Source organism: Agelaius tricolor, unplaced genomic scaffold (assembly GCF_023055355.1).
Source record: "Agelaius tricolor isolate 1412-34295 unplaced genomic scaffold, bAgeTri1.0.p SCAF_5, whole genome shotgun sequence".
Lineage (NCBI taxonomy): Eukaryota > Metazoa > Chordata > Aves > Passeriformes > Icteridae > Agelaius > Agelaius tricolor.
The window spans coordinates 17,584,405-17,600,819 of NW_027269265.1; the positions used below are offsets into that span (position 1 = coordinate 17,584,405).

General features: G+C 43.9%; 1 protein-coding gene across 2 annotated transcripts in view; it reads left to right on the forward strand.

Moving 5' to 3' along the window:
* FOXN3 (forkhead box N3) overlaps positions 1–16,415 on the forward strand; it is a 206,263-nt gene that overhangs the window by 38,365 nt on the left and 151,483 nt on the right. The window lies entirely within an intron of this gene.

The following is a 16,415-nucleotide window of genomic DNA, read 5'->3' on the forward strand; positions in this document are numbered from 1 at the left end:
AGATCATCAGCTGCTACACATAACACTCAGGATGGTTGTGTGTACCCTCAAGCTGAAAGCAGAGGATTTAACTAGAGGACAGCCACAGAGAAAGCACATTTCTGTCCTTCAGCTGAGCAGTAACCCAGTGTCTATACCTCTTATCACCTCTATATGGCAGGAGCTCTGATAGAGTTTAGCAGCACAATGGTATGTGCTGTTTTGAGACTTCAACAGAGATAACAGAATGCCTAAATAAATCCTGTTTGATGCTTAAATAAGGATTTCGTCCTGCTATGTCTGTAGGCAGATACCAAACAGAGTTTATAATTCATTATCCAAGAATTTGATCCTTTCTTTCATTTTTTTTTTTTTTTTTTGCATTCCAACTTGGGGTACTTTTACTAGGTAGTAATTATGGAAAGGAAAGAAAGAACATAGTCACATAATACTCATATGGAATAAAATTAGCAGATAATTAGATGTTGGAAACTGTGGACCTAGGAAGCTCCAGTTTCTTCCTTAATACTGATACTTAATTGGACATTAACAAGCAGAAATTCTTGAATGTTCACTTCTTTCCTGTTATTAAAAACCAGTCAGACATGTGAGGATGCATGTCTCCCGTGCCTTGCTATGTGGCAACAGTTACAGGGTAAAACTACTTGAACACCCTGCCCCTGCTACCATATCTGGTGCCTAACAGCTGTTAGTGGGCCCAGCCAGGAGCTCTGCACTTCTAAGGCCAGAGCAGCTTTCAGACTGCAGCTAAAACTTCTGCTACTTTTACTGTTCCTCCTCCTCGCAGTTTGAGTGACTGAAGCTGAGCCTAGCTGCAGGATGGGTAAGGCTGCAGGAGGTTGGCTGAAGTGTGGTTCCCTCCCGAGTGCAGGCATGGGCCAGTGGTGGCAGCTGGGGACAGCTGTGGGCACCAGGGAGAGAACCCAAGTGAGGGCAGCTTGGTGATTGTTGGAAAGGGAAAATGAGATTTTTATTCCAGCAGCTAAAACCCTTTTGTATTTTGGTTTCTTTTAGCAGCTATTTATCCAAAACATTTGGGAGAAAAGCTGTCTCTTTATTAAATATTTAACACCCTTGCCTTCAGCTGTGGGCTGAGAAAGCTCCCAATCCACATGTGAGTCACCAAGAACTCCTCCAACAGAAGCAGAGGAATTCCAGACTGGAGATTGCTAGAGGAAAAAAAAGCTTGCTGATTTGGAAAAAGTCCAAAATGGTTCACATCTCTCATATATCATAAAATGAGCTCTGCAGTCAGTCTGCTGGGTGTGTGGACAAGGAGTCACAGAGTCCCAGATCTGAAGTGGAGAAGCTCTCAAAATGCTAGGGAGCATCACACCCTATATAATACAGATGAGAAGTACACCCAGTAACTGGTCCTTTATTAAATGCTGTCTGCATTTGGATCCTGACATGTCAGAGGTGACAAGGTGTAGATCACTGCTTCCTGTAGTAGTTTGTTCCATTGCTGAATTAGTGCTAGTTTTAATCCATTCAGCTTTCACCTCCAGCCATCCGTTAGCAGGCATCTCTCGGCAAATCCAGGACATCCATGATTTGGAGGTGCCCTGCTCACTCAGAATGACAGTCTGGGATTCGTGTTCAGAGAGCATGAGTGCAAGCTCCTGCAAAAAGAGCATATGGTAACAAATGGTGCAATAAGAATGACTTGTGATAACAAAAAAGGTCACTGCTGTCCCTAGCACTGCTGGTGGTGAGCGCTGTGCTTACCTGTGCTGTGCAGGCGTGGAGTGTGTGATCAACTCTTTTTATTTCTATTAAAATGACAGGAACTGAAGGAATAAAATAAGATGAAACTTTTTTGGCATGTTTCTCCCTTTGGCCAAATTATTTTATCAACATCCCAAAGAATTTTTCAGCTGCAGATGTTGTGTCAATCTCTGTCCCATAGCCAAATAGAGGCATCTCCAGCAGTGGTTTTACACCTCTTTCCTCTGCGGACCACTTAAAAATTTTTACTGGTGATGAGGGTTCCTCGTATAGCAAACTTACACCTCCTGACAAGAGGCTAACTCTTCCTCTTCCTATTTGTAGATACTTAAATGGGGTTCACAGTATATAATAGTATTTTCACTGGTTGAAAACCATTGGTCTTTGACACCGTTAGTTTCTGTGCACTCTGAGATCACTCCTACAGGGAAAACATGGCCGTTAAACATTTTTTAGGCCATGTGCTCTGAGTACTTTAAAGGAACTTGTTGTAGCTAATATGACTGATTCTGATTTCAAGGCAGTGTTTCTATATTGCCTTGTTTTGAGCTTATTCCTGATTTAAAATTATGAAAGAATTTTTTCTTCTGTCTCTTGAGCTTAGAAGTACAAGCCTTACAGCCTCACCACTTAGCCCTACATGGTGCGTGTTGGAAGGTGAGGGGTGACACCAGTAGCACATGTTAATAACACATCCTCAGTGGGGCAGCAATGACTAGCCAACATATTCTGGTACAAGTCACTTGGCTCCCTTGGCCAGGACCTCTGCCTTCTGCAGGTGGGACTTGCACAGCTACCTTTTGTATATGCCTGCCTTTTGGGTGGAAAGCGTTAACAAAGATGACTCTTTCTGGCCTGTGCTGTGTTGCCTTATATGGGAGGAGTGAATGAGGCTGTCAAAAGTCAGTTTGAACATTAAAGACTGAAAGTAGTCAGATCTGATGGGCATTCTGCGCCCATCAGAAAAAAACGGGAGACAAGATGACCAGGAGATGGTTTGTCCCAGAACTGTGGAAAATGTTAGGACCCTTTTTAAAACTCACTGACCAGATGTGCTGCAATGTGTAGCTGGATGAACGTGTGTGTAAGGACTCCTTACCAGGAGGGGCTGGTGTGGCCAGCCACCTGTGCCTGAGCTGGCCAACACGGCTGGCAACCCCATCCCCTAGCCATTGCTCAGATTGCCCAATACTGCAATCACCAGCTCTTTGATGAAAGGCAGGTTCATGTATCAGATTGTTAAGCATTAGGGATAGGGGATTAGATTTGCAGTGTAATCTTTCTGTAACATGCCTCTTGATCCTGAGACTGTGCCTTATGAAAGAGCTCTTTTCTCTCTGACATTGGGGAGGCCTCCTCAGGGACGACTGCCTTCTACCTTCATTTGGAGATAGTAAGGCTGCTACTGACCTGATGTTTGTCAAGGTCACAGCTGCACCAGGCAAAATTAGTTCTGTGCAGGACAGTTAAGTAGATTGGATTTTCTCAGTTGTAGCTGATTTGCTTTCATCTGGCTTCTTCTTGCAAAACCATTTAAAGTCCATTCCCCTTTGCCCCCCACTGCCTATTTATGGGAAAAGACTGGAAGGGGGATATTCCTGCCTGAGGTCCAATTCTGCTTCAAGCCCTATTCTTATATCTTTCCAGGGAAGTGTCTACAGAGGCTGGAGCAGGCTGTGTAATCACTCTGGAGCCTTGGGTTGTATTTCATCCCATCATGAAAGTTGTAGGGCCAGTCGGACTAGTCCTCCCCTGTGCCAGCTGACTGCAGCTTTGCACTGTCTGTTTTGGATCCAAAACCCTTCTGGGACCCTTCTGCAGATTCCTGCTAGTGTCACTGCAATTTTAACCGAGCCCCTTTCCAGTCCAACTTTGTTTCTGGAGCCTGATGAAGCCGGTTAATCTGGGTCAAAATGCATCAAAGCCCATGTCGTCTAATCAAGGAAAAAACTTCTGATTTGAGTAGCAGATTTGGCTGGTTATGTTCTGGCCACTAGGAAAGCTGTCAGCTCCCTGGCTGTGCTGGCAAACCATGCCATATGGTTGTGCGTAGGAAGCCTGTTCCTTGGGAGCACGGGGAGCTACCAGAGGGAGAGTGATTTTCACCCAGCTGCCTTTCACTGCAATGGCTTTGCCAACGGGATATAATTATGGTGGATCTTTGCCTGCTTCCTCAGGTTGAAAAGCAGCCACCAATGGAAAAGACCTCTTGTTTCTAGGCATCCTCCTGTTTTCAATCCCTTTTTATTTTAAGGTGTAGTGAAACCTGCTGTCTGCAGAAATTGTTGCCTGGTGCATTTGGGAAGAGACGACTGGAATTTGTGGCAGACAGCTGACAGAGTGCGGGCTCTGCGACACTGATGATAGACTGTATGATCCCAGTTCATCTCTGTGCTGTGAAGGGGGAAAATTCATAGGTAGGTTTGCTTGAGGGCCTGGGAGGGGCAATGTGGTATATGAAGGGGATGTTTCCTTCTTTGCATAGTCACCTTCAGCCTATCAAAAATCTTTGCTAACTGGGACTATATGGAAAAAGGGAGTATGGAGATAATTGAAGTAAAGGGGAGATATTCTATGGTATGTTCCCACCTCCCCAAAACTGTAGCTGATCAGAGTTTAAAGGAGATGAGCTTTAATTTCTCTCAGAGCTTCATGTCTCTCCTCACTGGATACCAGAACAGTGCTGGCAGCACTTCTAGGTCCTGAGGAGTAGGGTACAGCCAGCCTGAGGGAACCAAAAGGGCCACAGAGAGCAGGTTTGTACCCCAGTCCAGGTGTGCCAAGCAGGTCCCCTTGACCTGGTTGCTCTGATCAGCTGTATTAACACAGAGTCTGTGTAATTCTGGGACTGTGGCATTCTCCAGACTGGCCTGGAACTGATGCTGGAATGCCCTTGTGTAGAAACTGTTGGAAAAGAGAAGAACTAAAACAAGATTTTTATATTTAATTTTCTTTTCTTAAAGCTTTGCCTGTACTGCACTGAAAACATGCAATAATTCCCATTTGTCTTTGGCATTTTCTCTTGCTTTTTATTGGTATCTCCTCTGATGTTGTGACAGTATGTCCTGTGCTGGATTACAGGTATAAATACTGCTTTGGGATTGGGCTTTTTAGTCAACATGCATTTGGGAAAGGTGTTAGCAGCTGTCAAGGGGACAGTGCGCAGCCTGTGAACGTGCAGTAGTTGGAAACATCAGCATCCTTTGTGTCTGTATTTCAGAATAAGTCTGAGGCATGAGGATTTTAGGTTTTCTATTCAGAGAGTATTACACTAGGAATATGAAGTATTTGACAGTTCTCTTATATTTACTCTTTTAATGTCAAAATGTGTCACATCTGGTATTAATTGGTGGAAAATTATGGCTCTAATTTACCAATTTGATTGTCTGGGAAAACTGAAGAGAGTGTAACATAATAAATGAATGCCTATTAATCTTTAAAATTTGTCTGTTTACTGTCTGCTAAAATGCCCTGTTATGTGGTGCTGTAAGCAGCTTTCTGGAAATACTGTTATTCCTGGAGGGGAGTCACTGCCTGGGGGGGCCATGGCCAAAGTGGTTCAGGGTCACTGAGGAGAGGCTGTGGCCTGCAGAATCCTGGGCCAGTGGTGGCTCAGACACCTGGGTGAGGAAGGGTTTCCTCCAGGGAGGAAGGAGGCTGCCATTTGTTAATAGCCCTGAGAGGGTGCAGGCACAGTGTCCCCATTCCCTTGTGCCTGGCAGCCTGTTCCACACTGTCCTGGCTGTGGGGCAGGAGGAGCAGCACGTGGACATGGCCTTCGCTCTTCTCTGTCCTTTCACCTGCGGCTCTTACCTCCCTCTGGGTTTCTTAGTCCAGGGCACAGGCTACTGCTTCATTGATGCCCAACACAAATAAACATATTTGTCCACACTAATTGTTTTAATCATTATTAATGAACATTAATTTCCAACCAGAGCTCTCCTCCAAAAGCCCGTATTTTTTCAAACTTGCCGACACAGGAGCATAGGCAAAAGAAGTCGGGTTGTTCTTCCTGGGGCTGCAAATGGAGCAGTTTGTCTCGCTGGCAGTGTGTGGATCAAGCCCAGAGCACGGATACACTTTGGCAAGGCACTGTCACTCTGTCCTGACAACCCCAGCTCTGAGGAGACAGGCCTCCACTGCCTCTGCAGCCGACAGGCAGGCAGAGCAGAGGAAGCTGATGGCAGCACACTGTTACTTGGGTACTGTGTGTGGATGGTGACAGGCTCAATAGCTTTTCTATCAAAAGACACCCATGTGTTTGTGAAAATACATTTTTGGAGGATCAAATACCAGGTGCTTATTTTAGTAGCAGAAAGCCCTGAAACATGCCAGCTCTGGAATAAGCTGATTCTGAAAGCTGACATATTCTGTATGATTATTCCAGTATACGCCATCTGTCACTAGCATATCCAAATATTTATGTATTTTGATTATTATAACTGTTACGAGGGTACTGAAGCTCATAAATAATTTCATTTTCAGCAATCATTTTATTACTCTTCCATGGTTTGATAATGACATCTTACATGTGCCTGCTCCGACTCCGACACAAGGAAGAGTCACAGCATGGCTATGCAAGTGACAGCCTTCTCACAAAAACCCTGTGGCCAGGGGATGCCTGAGCCCATGTCCTGCCTGGGTCTGTGCCAGTTCACACTCCCTTCGTCTCCTTGGGCTTCAGACTGCGCTGTGCCTTCATTCAGCTCCATCTTGCCTCATCAAGTGACTGCACTTAGATTGGCAAATGATATAATATGACTAATTATGTTTAATGCAGATAATGTCTTATAATCAAAATAAAGAGTGGATTGCAAACAGATCCTTAAAGGGCACCAGGCGTAGAATTGACGCTGTATTTATTACCAATAACGTCGCTGAAGTGCTAACAGCTGCTCGGCTCCAGCAAGTGCGGCCCCTTTGTGGAGTTTTCCAGAAGAAGAGCTAAGTGTATCAGAAGCACATTACTGCTGATAATAGTAATTAGTTCAGTAGAGCTCAAAATGTTTTGTAAAATATTATTATCTTGATTTTGCTACTCTGCAAACCGTGGCAGAGAAACAGCCTCCTTGGCTCAGAGGAGTCACTGCTGTCTGTGGGGATGGCCCTGGCTCTAGTGCAGGGCTGCTGCCCTCTCCTTGGGCGATATTGCTGTCTCCAGCTGAGTCTAGAAATCTAAGGGATGTGCCTTCTCTGTCTCGGCCTTCATTTTCACCAGCGTTAGCAAAGAGGCTTCTCTAGATGGAGGAGTGCACTGATGTGGAAGTAGATTTGGGTGTTAGATTTTTGAAAAGCCATTGTTAAGCTGAAAAAGGAAACCACAAGCTATAAAGGTTGACAAAGCTCCTCTGTAAGGGACTCTTATTTTGCTGTGTACATTCGTTTTCTCTTGCTTACTAAAGGGATAAAGTGCAATCTAGGTTTCAGAGAGAGATGGCTGATTAATCTGTCTGCCAGGTACATATGGAAATAAATTAGCAAATGGTGCATCTGGGATTAGACTACAGCAGAGATGATAAATTATTGCCATCTTCCATGGCTGTATTACTGAAGCTTCACTGGGTTCCCGGTACTCAGTTACTTGCTATTCACATGGTATTACTGTGGCTGTGGGATGGTAAGCCTCTGTATTTGATGCAATTTTCTGTGATATGCTAGTTTAAGAACTGATCTGGTCAGACCCATAAGGATATGCTGTACACTTAGATTAAGTAAAAGCAGAGATTTGATTTGGTTCTTCTGCTCTGCATGAAATTCTGCTGGTTTCTGAGTATGGGAATGCTCAGGAAGGAGAAAGGCAAGGACCTGAAAGAGGTTTTTCCATTAAAAAAACCTCTGTGGTCACCCTCCACCCTTTATCCCAAATAGCAGAGTTATTTATCTATGCTAACACTAAGTTATGCTCTCTGAAGGAAAGCATTCTCTGGCCTAAACCTCTCCCACACTCCCAGCTTGACCCAGATGTAGTTCTACAACAACTTGCACAACTCCCTCTTATCTCTGAGATCAAGAGTGAAACACCACGAGGGCAGGTGGTATTTCCATTGAATGCTGATACAGACTTCTCAGCTGTGTCTCTGCTTCTGCTGCATTTTTCATGTCTGTTTAAACTGATGTGTAGCTGATGGGCTGGCAGCTGAGACATACCAGCAATGCCTACAACAGGACATGCAGGTAGAGTAAATGTGACAGCAGGCATGTGGTGTACTGCCTTTCTGGAGGAAGAAAGGGTCATGCAGAAGTTCTCATCAAGTCTGTGGCACAAAACAGCTGTGGTGCAGAGGTGTCAGATCCTGTGGCACACCAGGGAGCTGTGGGAGTGGTGGCAGCGTTGCTGGAAAAGCTGCAGCTGGGCTTTTAACAGGAGTTTGCAGCCTGATGCAGAGACCTGGTATCTCTAGGTCGACCTGCATGGGCCTTCCAGATCTCACAAAACCAGTGCTTGTGCAGGGGACTGCTCCTGCAGGCTGACTCGGGGCACAGGGTGGAGATGAGCAGGACAGGATTCTTACAGAGCTGCTGGCTGCTGGTTGCTGTTCAGCTCCCACCTGTGGCACTGGTGAGTGGACGTGAGCCTGGGGCACAGGGCATGGACAGCCTGTGCTGCACTGCTCTGCTGCACCTTCCAGCTGGGCAAGGTGAAGTGCTGGCCTTGAGGGGCACATACTGGGTGACTGTGGCCACTGGTTTTCTGTTCCAGTCACTCCTTGTGGTCCGTGAGTCCAGCACAATTAGGACGTGTGTGTTTGTAATTGAGTAAGGCTAACGAGAACGGTGCCTTTCGGTACAAGATGCATGGGTGGGTGCTGTGCTGTAAATCTGAGCTAGTGAGGACTCTGAGAGCTCTGTTCAATTAATCCAAACACAGAAATGTTTACTAGAAATAGATTTATTTTCCAGTGACTTCATTTGCAAATTTTGGATAACAACAACAGTTTACTCCTAATACGATCATGTCAAGCAGCAAGTAGGACTTACTGTTGTTCCTGGCCTTTCCCACAAAGTGTTTTGAGCAGAATGTGGAGTGAGTCAAAGGAAGCACTGGCTGATGGATGAACAGATTGCAGCACAGCCATCTATTCTACTGTGCACTTCCAGGGAAACCCCAGCAAATTAGATGTGCAGTTTTTAACTATACAGAGAAAACAAAAGAAATTACATTATGAATGAAAAATTAGGTGGAAATGTCTACTGTCTCATAAACAATTCAGGAATAACTCCCTCTAAAATATTCTGGTTTATGCATGCATTTAATTCGTGCTCTGAGAGCAAAATAAAGTTCCTAAGATAAAACAGTCTAATAATGATTTATGTAAATTTATTTGAACAAAGCAATGATGTAGTTGCCTATAGTAAATAGTTTGGAATGTGAAATATGAATATATATCTCTATATGAATACAATGGATGATAGGAGAAGCTACATAAAGAAAACAAAATTTTACATTTAAAAGGGACTCTGATGCTGTGTCTAGTGAGCAGGACAGGCAGTCAAACAGATTGCTGAGTGTCTGATAAAATAATCTCTAGCTTGATTCTTCCTAGGCTATTTATAGCACATGTTTAAGATTTAGGTATGTGCTGCAGATGACCCTAACAATCATACCAGGCCCATGTATGATAATACAAATTGTTTGCCTCATATTGTACATATGCCAAAATCTCAAGTTGCTTTGCATGCAGAAAATCAGGCTCTGTATCCTCAAAATATGGCTGAAAATAGGAAAACAATTGTAGTCCCCAGCTGCTACGGGCATATGGGGCCAAATTTATCCCATCTGTTGAAGGTTATGGAGTTCTGCCAGGGATGACTTTGATCCTGTATGTCTAGCAAAGTGGAACCAATATGTCAATATAAGATGTCTTGCTACTTCTGATGTTCTCCCAATAAAACATCATCATTCAAAGTGGCGTGAATTTCCCAAGTGCCCAAGTCACAAACACTATCATGGGGGATGTTTCAGAAGTGCTCTGATTCTTGCTGTGTTGATGTTAAAGCAGTGAACAGCAAATTGGCTTTTTCCTCAATGAGGGCTCGAGCCTAGGGGCTGCTGGTGGAAGTGAGTGTGTATCAGCCCCAGGCACAGAAACCAGGGGCCCTTTGAAACATTTTTAGCAAAACACTGCAGAACAGAAAGCTGTTTCTGCATTCAGGTATTGCAAAGCACATTTCACTTGAAAAGCTTTTTTTGAATCAGGAATGATAGTGCCATGTAGAAATAGTAGGGTTATTTACTGTATTTGCTTTGGCATACCAGGGCATCTCTGTATGCCTGGTGATGGGCAGACCCACAAAGTCTGCATTTGGCTTCAGCCATTTACAAGTTTAAGAGGCATTTGAATCCCTTGATTTGGACAGGGCTAGTTTCCTAGTCCCCAGCAGGGCTTACTCTCTTGGGAGCTAGAAAGATTCAAGTAAAATGATGCTTGTCATCTGGCTAGGGTTCTGCTGACATTTTTTTGCGGTTAAGTTCCTCCTGGTTTATTCTGGACAAGTTCTAAGAGTCACATGTAGGAAAGGTATGTCTTGTGTTCAGGATTTCACTGGTGGCAACAGAATGGTCTTTCTAGCATGAGGCTCATGTATTAAAGGCAGTAATGAACAGAAAGTGACTCTCTTTGGTCTCATGCTTACAGTAAGGCTGTTCTTTTGGGCCCTCCATGCATATCTGAGCAAGGCTAGGAAAATCTTCTAAGTGCTGGCATAAGATACCTGCAAATTAGGAATCTCAACCAAGCTGGTGTTTATTTTCAGCAATGCTTCATTGGACTCTGTGAATGGCAGATTTTGATAAACATTGTTCCTTAGCATAGCTGACAAAATTTTACATATAGTTATCATGGAAGATGATTGTGGAGTTTAAAATGTGACTGCAGACATTTATAATTAAATTACTTTTCCCCCCCATTCTGGATATAGTACCTTATAAAGAGGACTTTGAATGGCTGTGGGCAGAACCACTTCAGTCTCTGTTCAGAAAGCACACAGGCACAGTTATGCTGGACTGAAGAGGTATGAAAATACAGTGGACTTGCCCCACAAGCAGCAAATGGAAGATCATCTATTTTGCTCTATTTATTCCTTTGTGATCACTCTCTTCTCCCTGGGGCTTTCTCATCTGCACACTCTGCATTACTTATGGACTGCTAAGCCAAATCTCCAAAGACATCTGAGAAAACCTGACAGGTTCAGTTTTGAATCTCAATCAATGCTTCATTTCCCTCCAAACCAGCATTAGCCCCTGGAAGCTGGGGTGAAGGCATATCTGCCTTTTGTTTGGCTCGATGGGAAGCCATTCCTTTGCTGCAGCAGATGAAAATCAGGGAGATCACCAGATCATTTGCTGAGATGGCACATCTTCCTCCAGTAATATGTGGTTAATTTTAATAGCTCAACTATTTAATGTGCCAGGTTATAGTTAACACTGTCTATTGCTTGTAATGAGCTAAACTGGGACATCTCTGTCACTTGAGGGTGCTACAGCTGAAAGGAGGGTTTCATAAGAAGCTCTTGATCTGTCAGTGGCGACCACAGCTCTCGCATCTTCAGCTGAGATAAAAGCACTGTTTGCTTAACAGGATTGAATTTTCCTCAAAGAAATAATTGAAACAATAGAAGAATCACCCAAACCTGCGCTGAGCATTAGCAGATGAGCTGGTTTAAAATCGATCCATTTGGAAAGGAAGTAATGTGCAGATTGGTCAAGGTAATGATGGTATCAGATGATAAAATGGACGCAAGGCTGGAGAAAGCTTGTGAGGGATATAGTGTCACCTAAAAGCTTTGCAGAAGTGCTTTTATTACCCTGAATCAGCTTGGTTTTGCACTGACACTTAGCTGTTTGCAAAGAATTATACCTGCTTCTGAGATAAATACATCTGACAGTGAGCTCTTAACCCCTCTTTTTCAGGCCCCTTCTGGGCAGTGGCCATGGAGAAAGAGATGCCTTCAATTTTTCCAAATACAGAGTTAGAGAAAATGGGGTGCAAAACTATGGTACATAATTTACTAGTGAGCAGAACACTTCAGGAAAATTAGAGTCATTATTGAATGTAATGAAACCTGACAAATTAGAGTTTCATAGGCCCTCCCTGAGATTAGCGTGATCCATTAAACATGCTCTCTGACTGCTAAATGGCGTTGTCCCATTTCCCCATAAGAAGTTGAGAAATTCTGAGGTAACTCTGGCTAACAGCTGATTGAAAGCACCCAATCAAGAGCTCCTTAAAGTAAGAGGAGAAATTATCCTGATTAACATTATTTCCAAGAAGGTAGTCTCTAAGTAGGCTGTAAATTGTGTTAGAAGCATTTGGGTATTGCAGGGAAGGCTGAATTTGACACTGAAGTGGCCACAAAGTAATGTACGAAGTGGAGTGATCAAGGGAAGAACATTTTGTTGATTGTGGTGGGAAAATTGAATTACTCTCAGTTGCACAGCTATTCAGAATATGTACATTAAAGTGAGTGATACACAGTTTAGAAAAAGAGCAAGCAAATACAAAGAGCAGAAAAAGCCCCTTTCACAAATCCTTCTTGCCTCATTATTTATATCTTAAGATTGTTTTCACAGGGCTGGTCATGAATGCCTTATCCATTATGCAAAGACATCCCAGCAATGCAAACTAAATCAATACAATAGTATTCCTTAAAATAATTGCTTTTTCCTTGACTGATTCTACATTAAAAGCAACCTTTAAATGACAGCCATTAGCACATGAGGCCTGGTCACTGGTACTGACTGAGCTTCATGAGATAAATGGTGAAGGGTTTGTGTGATAGAGTTGGTACTGAATTTCACAACAAAGCCTTGAAACTGGGAGTTAGTGAGAGAGTGCATAAGCTGCCAGTTTGGGATAAAGGGTCTTTATCTTGTAGAAGAGGTAGCACATGGATGTTCTCTAGTGCCTGGTACTTCAGAGACCACCTTAAGAAGAGATGTGTGGTTGTAGTTGAGCACAGTAATATTCCAGCCCAGATTAGCCTCTCCATTGGTAAAATGTCTCAAAATCCAAATCTCCCATCTAAAAATGTTGTATAGCATATGTGTGCTGGAGTGATGCATCTGCAGTTTAGTTTTGCTTGTTCCATGTCTTGGTCAAACCCATCACCCATCCCACGTCCCAGTTTGGGGGGTCCTGCATACTGCCAGGCACAGTTCATCGTGTCTTTCAGAAGCTTCCAGTGTAATGATGCCTGACACTGAAATGCAATAAAAATTAAAACCTGGAATAATGGCAGGCATAATAGATATTTCTGATATTTCTTCAAATATTTAAGTGACATGCTAAATGACAAGTTAAAAGAGCCACATGACTAACATTTAATGCTAAGAGCTGTCTAGTGTGATGATGTCATCTTGTTTCATAACATCCTCAAAGCTGACCAAAACTGATCTAGAAGACTGATTTGTGGTTTTTTTCCAGAATCACCCATTATAAATGGCTCAGCTAGTGGTGCTTTGGGTGGTGTTTCAGCCAGAGCAATGGGTACTGGCACAATGTTAAAGTGCCATCATGGCATGTAAAGAAGAATTGAAGGAAGCAGCTTTGAAAGGTTGGAAAGGAAAACAATCACTTTAAATACAAATAAGATTCCTGTAATCTTCCCTCAGCCTAGGAGTCTGTCAGCATGGCTCGTGTGGTGCAGAGGAAAGCATGATGAATGTGAGCATAGTCCTTGAGAAGTTAAGTTTATTCCCCCCTAATCTAACTGTTTATAAACATTTATAGTGCCCATCCCTGTAATATCTGATCTCTCCTGACTTTGTTGTTCAGGACTGGCAGCTCATGCCTGCAGTCAAGAGATCTTTAAGGAAGATCTCTTTTAGTTATGATGTAGCTTATACATAAAACTATTTACTGTAGCTGCTTACATGTGTCCTCTTCTAAAAGATAAAGCACTTGAGTGCAGGCTGAATGCCTGCTACCTTCTCATCTCCCTGATGTTCATTATAAACCAAGAAGACAAGTTTTTTAAAAGCTATTCAGATGTTTTGTGCCGTAACTTTCTCTAGTAGATATATTCCTATTGATTGCAATGAAACACACAGGGTAGAAGAGAACAGATCAATTGAAAAGTAAAGTTAAGACAGCAAGCACACTTCTTTTCCACTTACAGTAATGGAAGCAGTTAGGGCTGGATCTATCCCAGGTGTAATGCTGCTGAAGTCAATGAAGTAGTATCAGCGATGAATTTGGCTCCCAGTGTTCTGTTTTGACCTTTTCAGAAGGTTGCTCTGCAGGAGTGAAACTATTAAATACAGCCAGCGATACTTTAAGTTGAAATATAGAAAAGGCAAAGCTAGTGTGCATAGCACCTTTTTCATTAAGGAAGAGGCCTGACTTTTATAGAGTAAGGGGAAAAGAATTGATTCCAGATAAGTGCTGAAGTTAGTCTCAGGTTTCCCTGGTGAATAACAATCCCAAGTTGGCCTGACACTGACACTTGAATATCTCTGCATTTGTGCATGGCTTTCTGGAAGGGGCTGCATTGTCTTTCTGTACACCTGGGCATCAGAGTGGGTTTGAGTTGGATATCAGAGCCTGCAGAGACACTATTCATCTACTCACCAATGATCCATGTAAACCAGCTGAACATACTTCTTCATTCAAGTTCAAGGGTCCTAAGTTGCCTGGCAATGCTCAGTGTGACAATCTTTATTAGCTGGTACGCTTGGATTTCAGTAGACACCACAGCTTCTTCACACACTGCAGTTGTCTCAGGAAGGCAGGGACTGTGAGTTTGGAGTATTTGCAGTTTCAAACCATTGTTTTGCTTTTTTGGGTTCACTAATCTTGGCTAAGAGAGAGCAGCATGTTCTGTGGCAGCTGACAGGCAGCAGTGCAACTGAGAATGGGCCCTCCTACTGCATTGCCCTCCACTGAAATTTCCAGTGGTCTCTGAGAGCAGTGACAGTGAGCACTGTCCACAGGGACAGAGGTTTTGCTAACAAGGATGGAGATGGAAAAGCTCTGATTCCTCCTCAGATGGTTGAATTAGCAAGGATGGCAGAAGTCCACAAAGGGGTACCAGAGGTGTGTTGCAGGAGATCCCTTTGCCTGCAGTGGGATCAGGGCAGCTGGAGCAAACACTGATGCTGCTGCTGTGGAAGGGAGAGGCCAGAGATGTGTCACACTGTCACACTGCCTTGGCCCAGAGGTGATGCTCAAGAGGAGCTCCTGGGGTGGCTGGCTGTGTGCTCCTACCCCTCTTCTCATAGCTCCTTCTCTTTCTCTCTTCTCATGTCCAGACCTCCCCTGCTCTTTCCTTTTATGGCCCCTTCCCTCCTCCTGTCCTTCCCAAAGCTCCTCCCCAGCTTTGCTTGGGACTGATGGCCCTAAACTGCCATGTGCAGCGTGTCAGTCTGCAGCCCTAATGTGGGCTGTGGGCTTTTTAGGGGCAGGGTCTGATCCCACATTGCCTGGCTCAAATGGACCAAGGTGTCCCCTTCCCCTTAGCTACTTGTACAGTAAATGCACTGATTTGCAAGAAGTTCTGATTTTGCTGGTGGGACAGGGAGGAGGAGTGAGTAGATCTAAAGATTCCTTGAGCCACTTGGACCTACCCATCCTGCAGGTGCATGTGAGGTGAGAGGATTTCAACACAGACAACTCTGAATAAGACCATTCATGCTGATGGAAGGTTTTTAGTCAAATACAATCTCAGTATTCTCATTTGCCCTATTTCTTGCACCTTGTAATTCCTCTGCTAGGTGAGGTTTGAGTCCCTGTCCCAGCAGAGGTTCCCAAGCAGGAGACCAGAAGTAGTCTCCTGCAGCAAGGGCTTTCTTACTTTTATAGAGTCTACAGCACTGTGTTTACTAGTTCCTTCTAAAGTGTTATCATAAATAATTAAAGCTAAACTGTGCTTGTTAAATAAATGAGGAATGCACATGTTCAGATGCATTATCTATGTTTTAATTGCACTCATTTGTTGATGCTGTCCTTGGGTAAGGAGGCAGGAGACTTCTGCCTGAATGAAGGGCTTGGGAGCTGCAGGATCTGGGCTGAAGGACTGGACCCTCACTTGTTTGTCCAGGAATTTTTTAAATTAGCATGGTGTTGTTGAACATCATCCAGTGCATGAGATGATGTTCTTGGAGACAGGTGCCATCCTTCCACTATGGGCTTTAAAAGTGTGGAGGAACTACTTCCTGGGGTGAACTCTTTAGAGATGTGGTTTCTTACATCCAGGCTGCTGTTCAGAATGTGCAGGACATCCTGGTGAATCCCAATGTCTGTCATGTTTGCAACCATGTCTGTTCGTGTTGAGGACTCTGCAGTGGGCACTGCCCCCCATGCCTGCCTAGGGCTGGGCTGCCCCCAGGGCTCCCCAAGGTGCTCCCTGTGCTGCTTCCTGCATGGGGGGCTCTGGTTGTTTTATATAATCTATATTTCCTCCTGTGATGTTCTGACGTGCTCTTAGTCCTCTGTGAGAGCCTGCAGGCCAGTCTGCACACACTGAGCCCCACAGGGGTCACTCATCCCTGGGCTTGCAGCATCCCTCCCTTTCAGAAAGCCAGCCAGCTTCATCTTAGAACTGGTTTAAAACTAATTGCTGCACAGAGTCTCACAGATGTCCTGATTAGTGATTTGAAACTTCTGGACTTAGTAACTCCATCTTCATTAGGAAGAACTGTTTTTATAATAATTGTCTCTAAAGAGGGCCTGGGGGATTATTAAGAGATG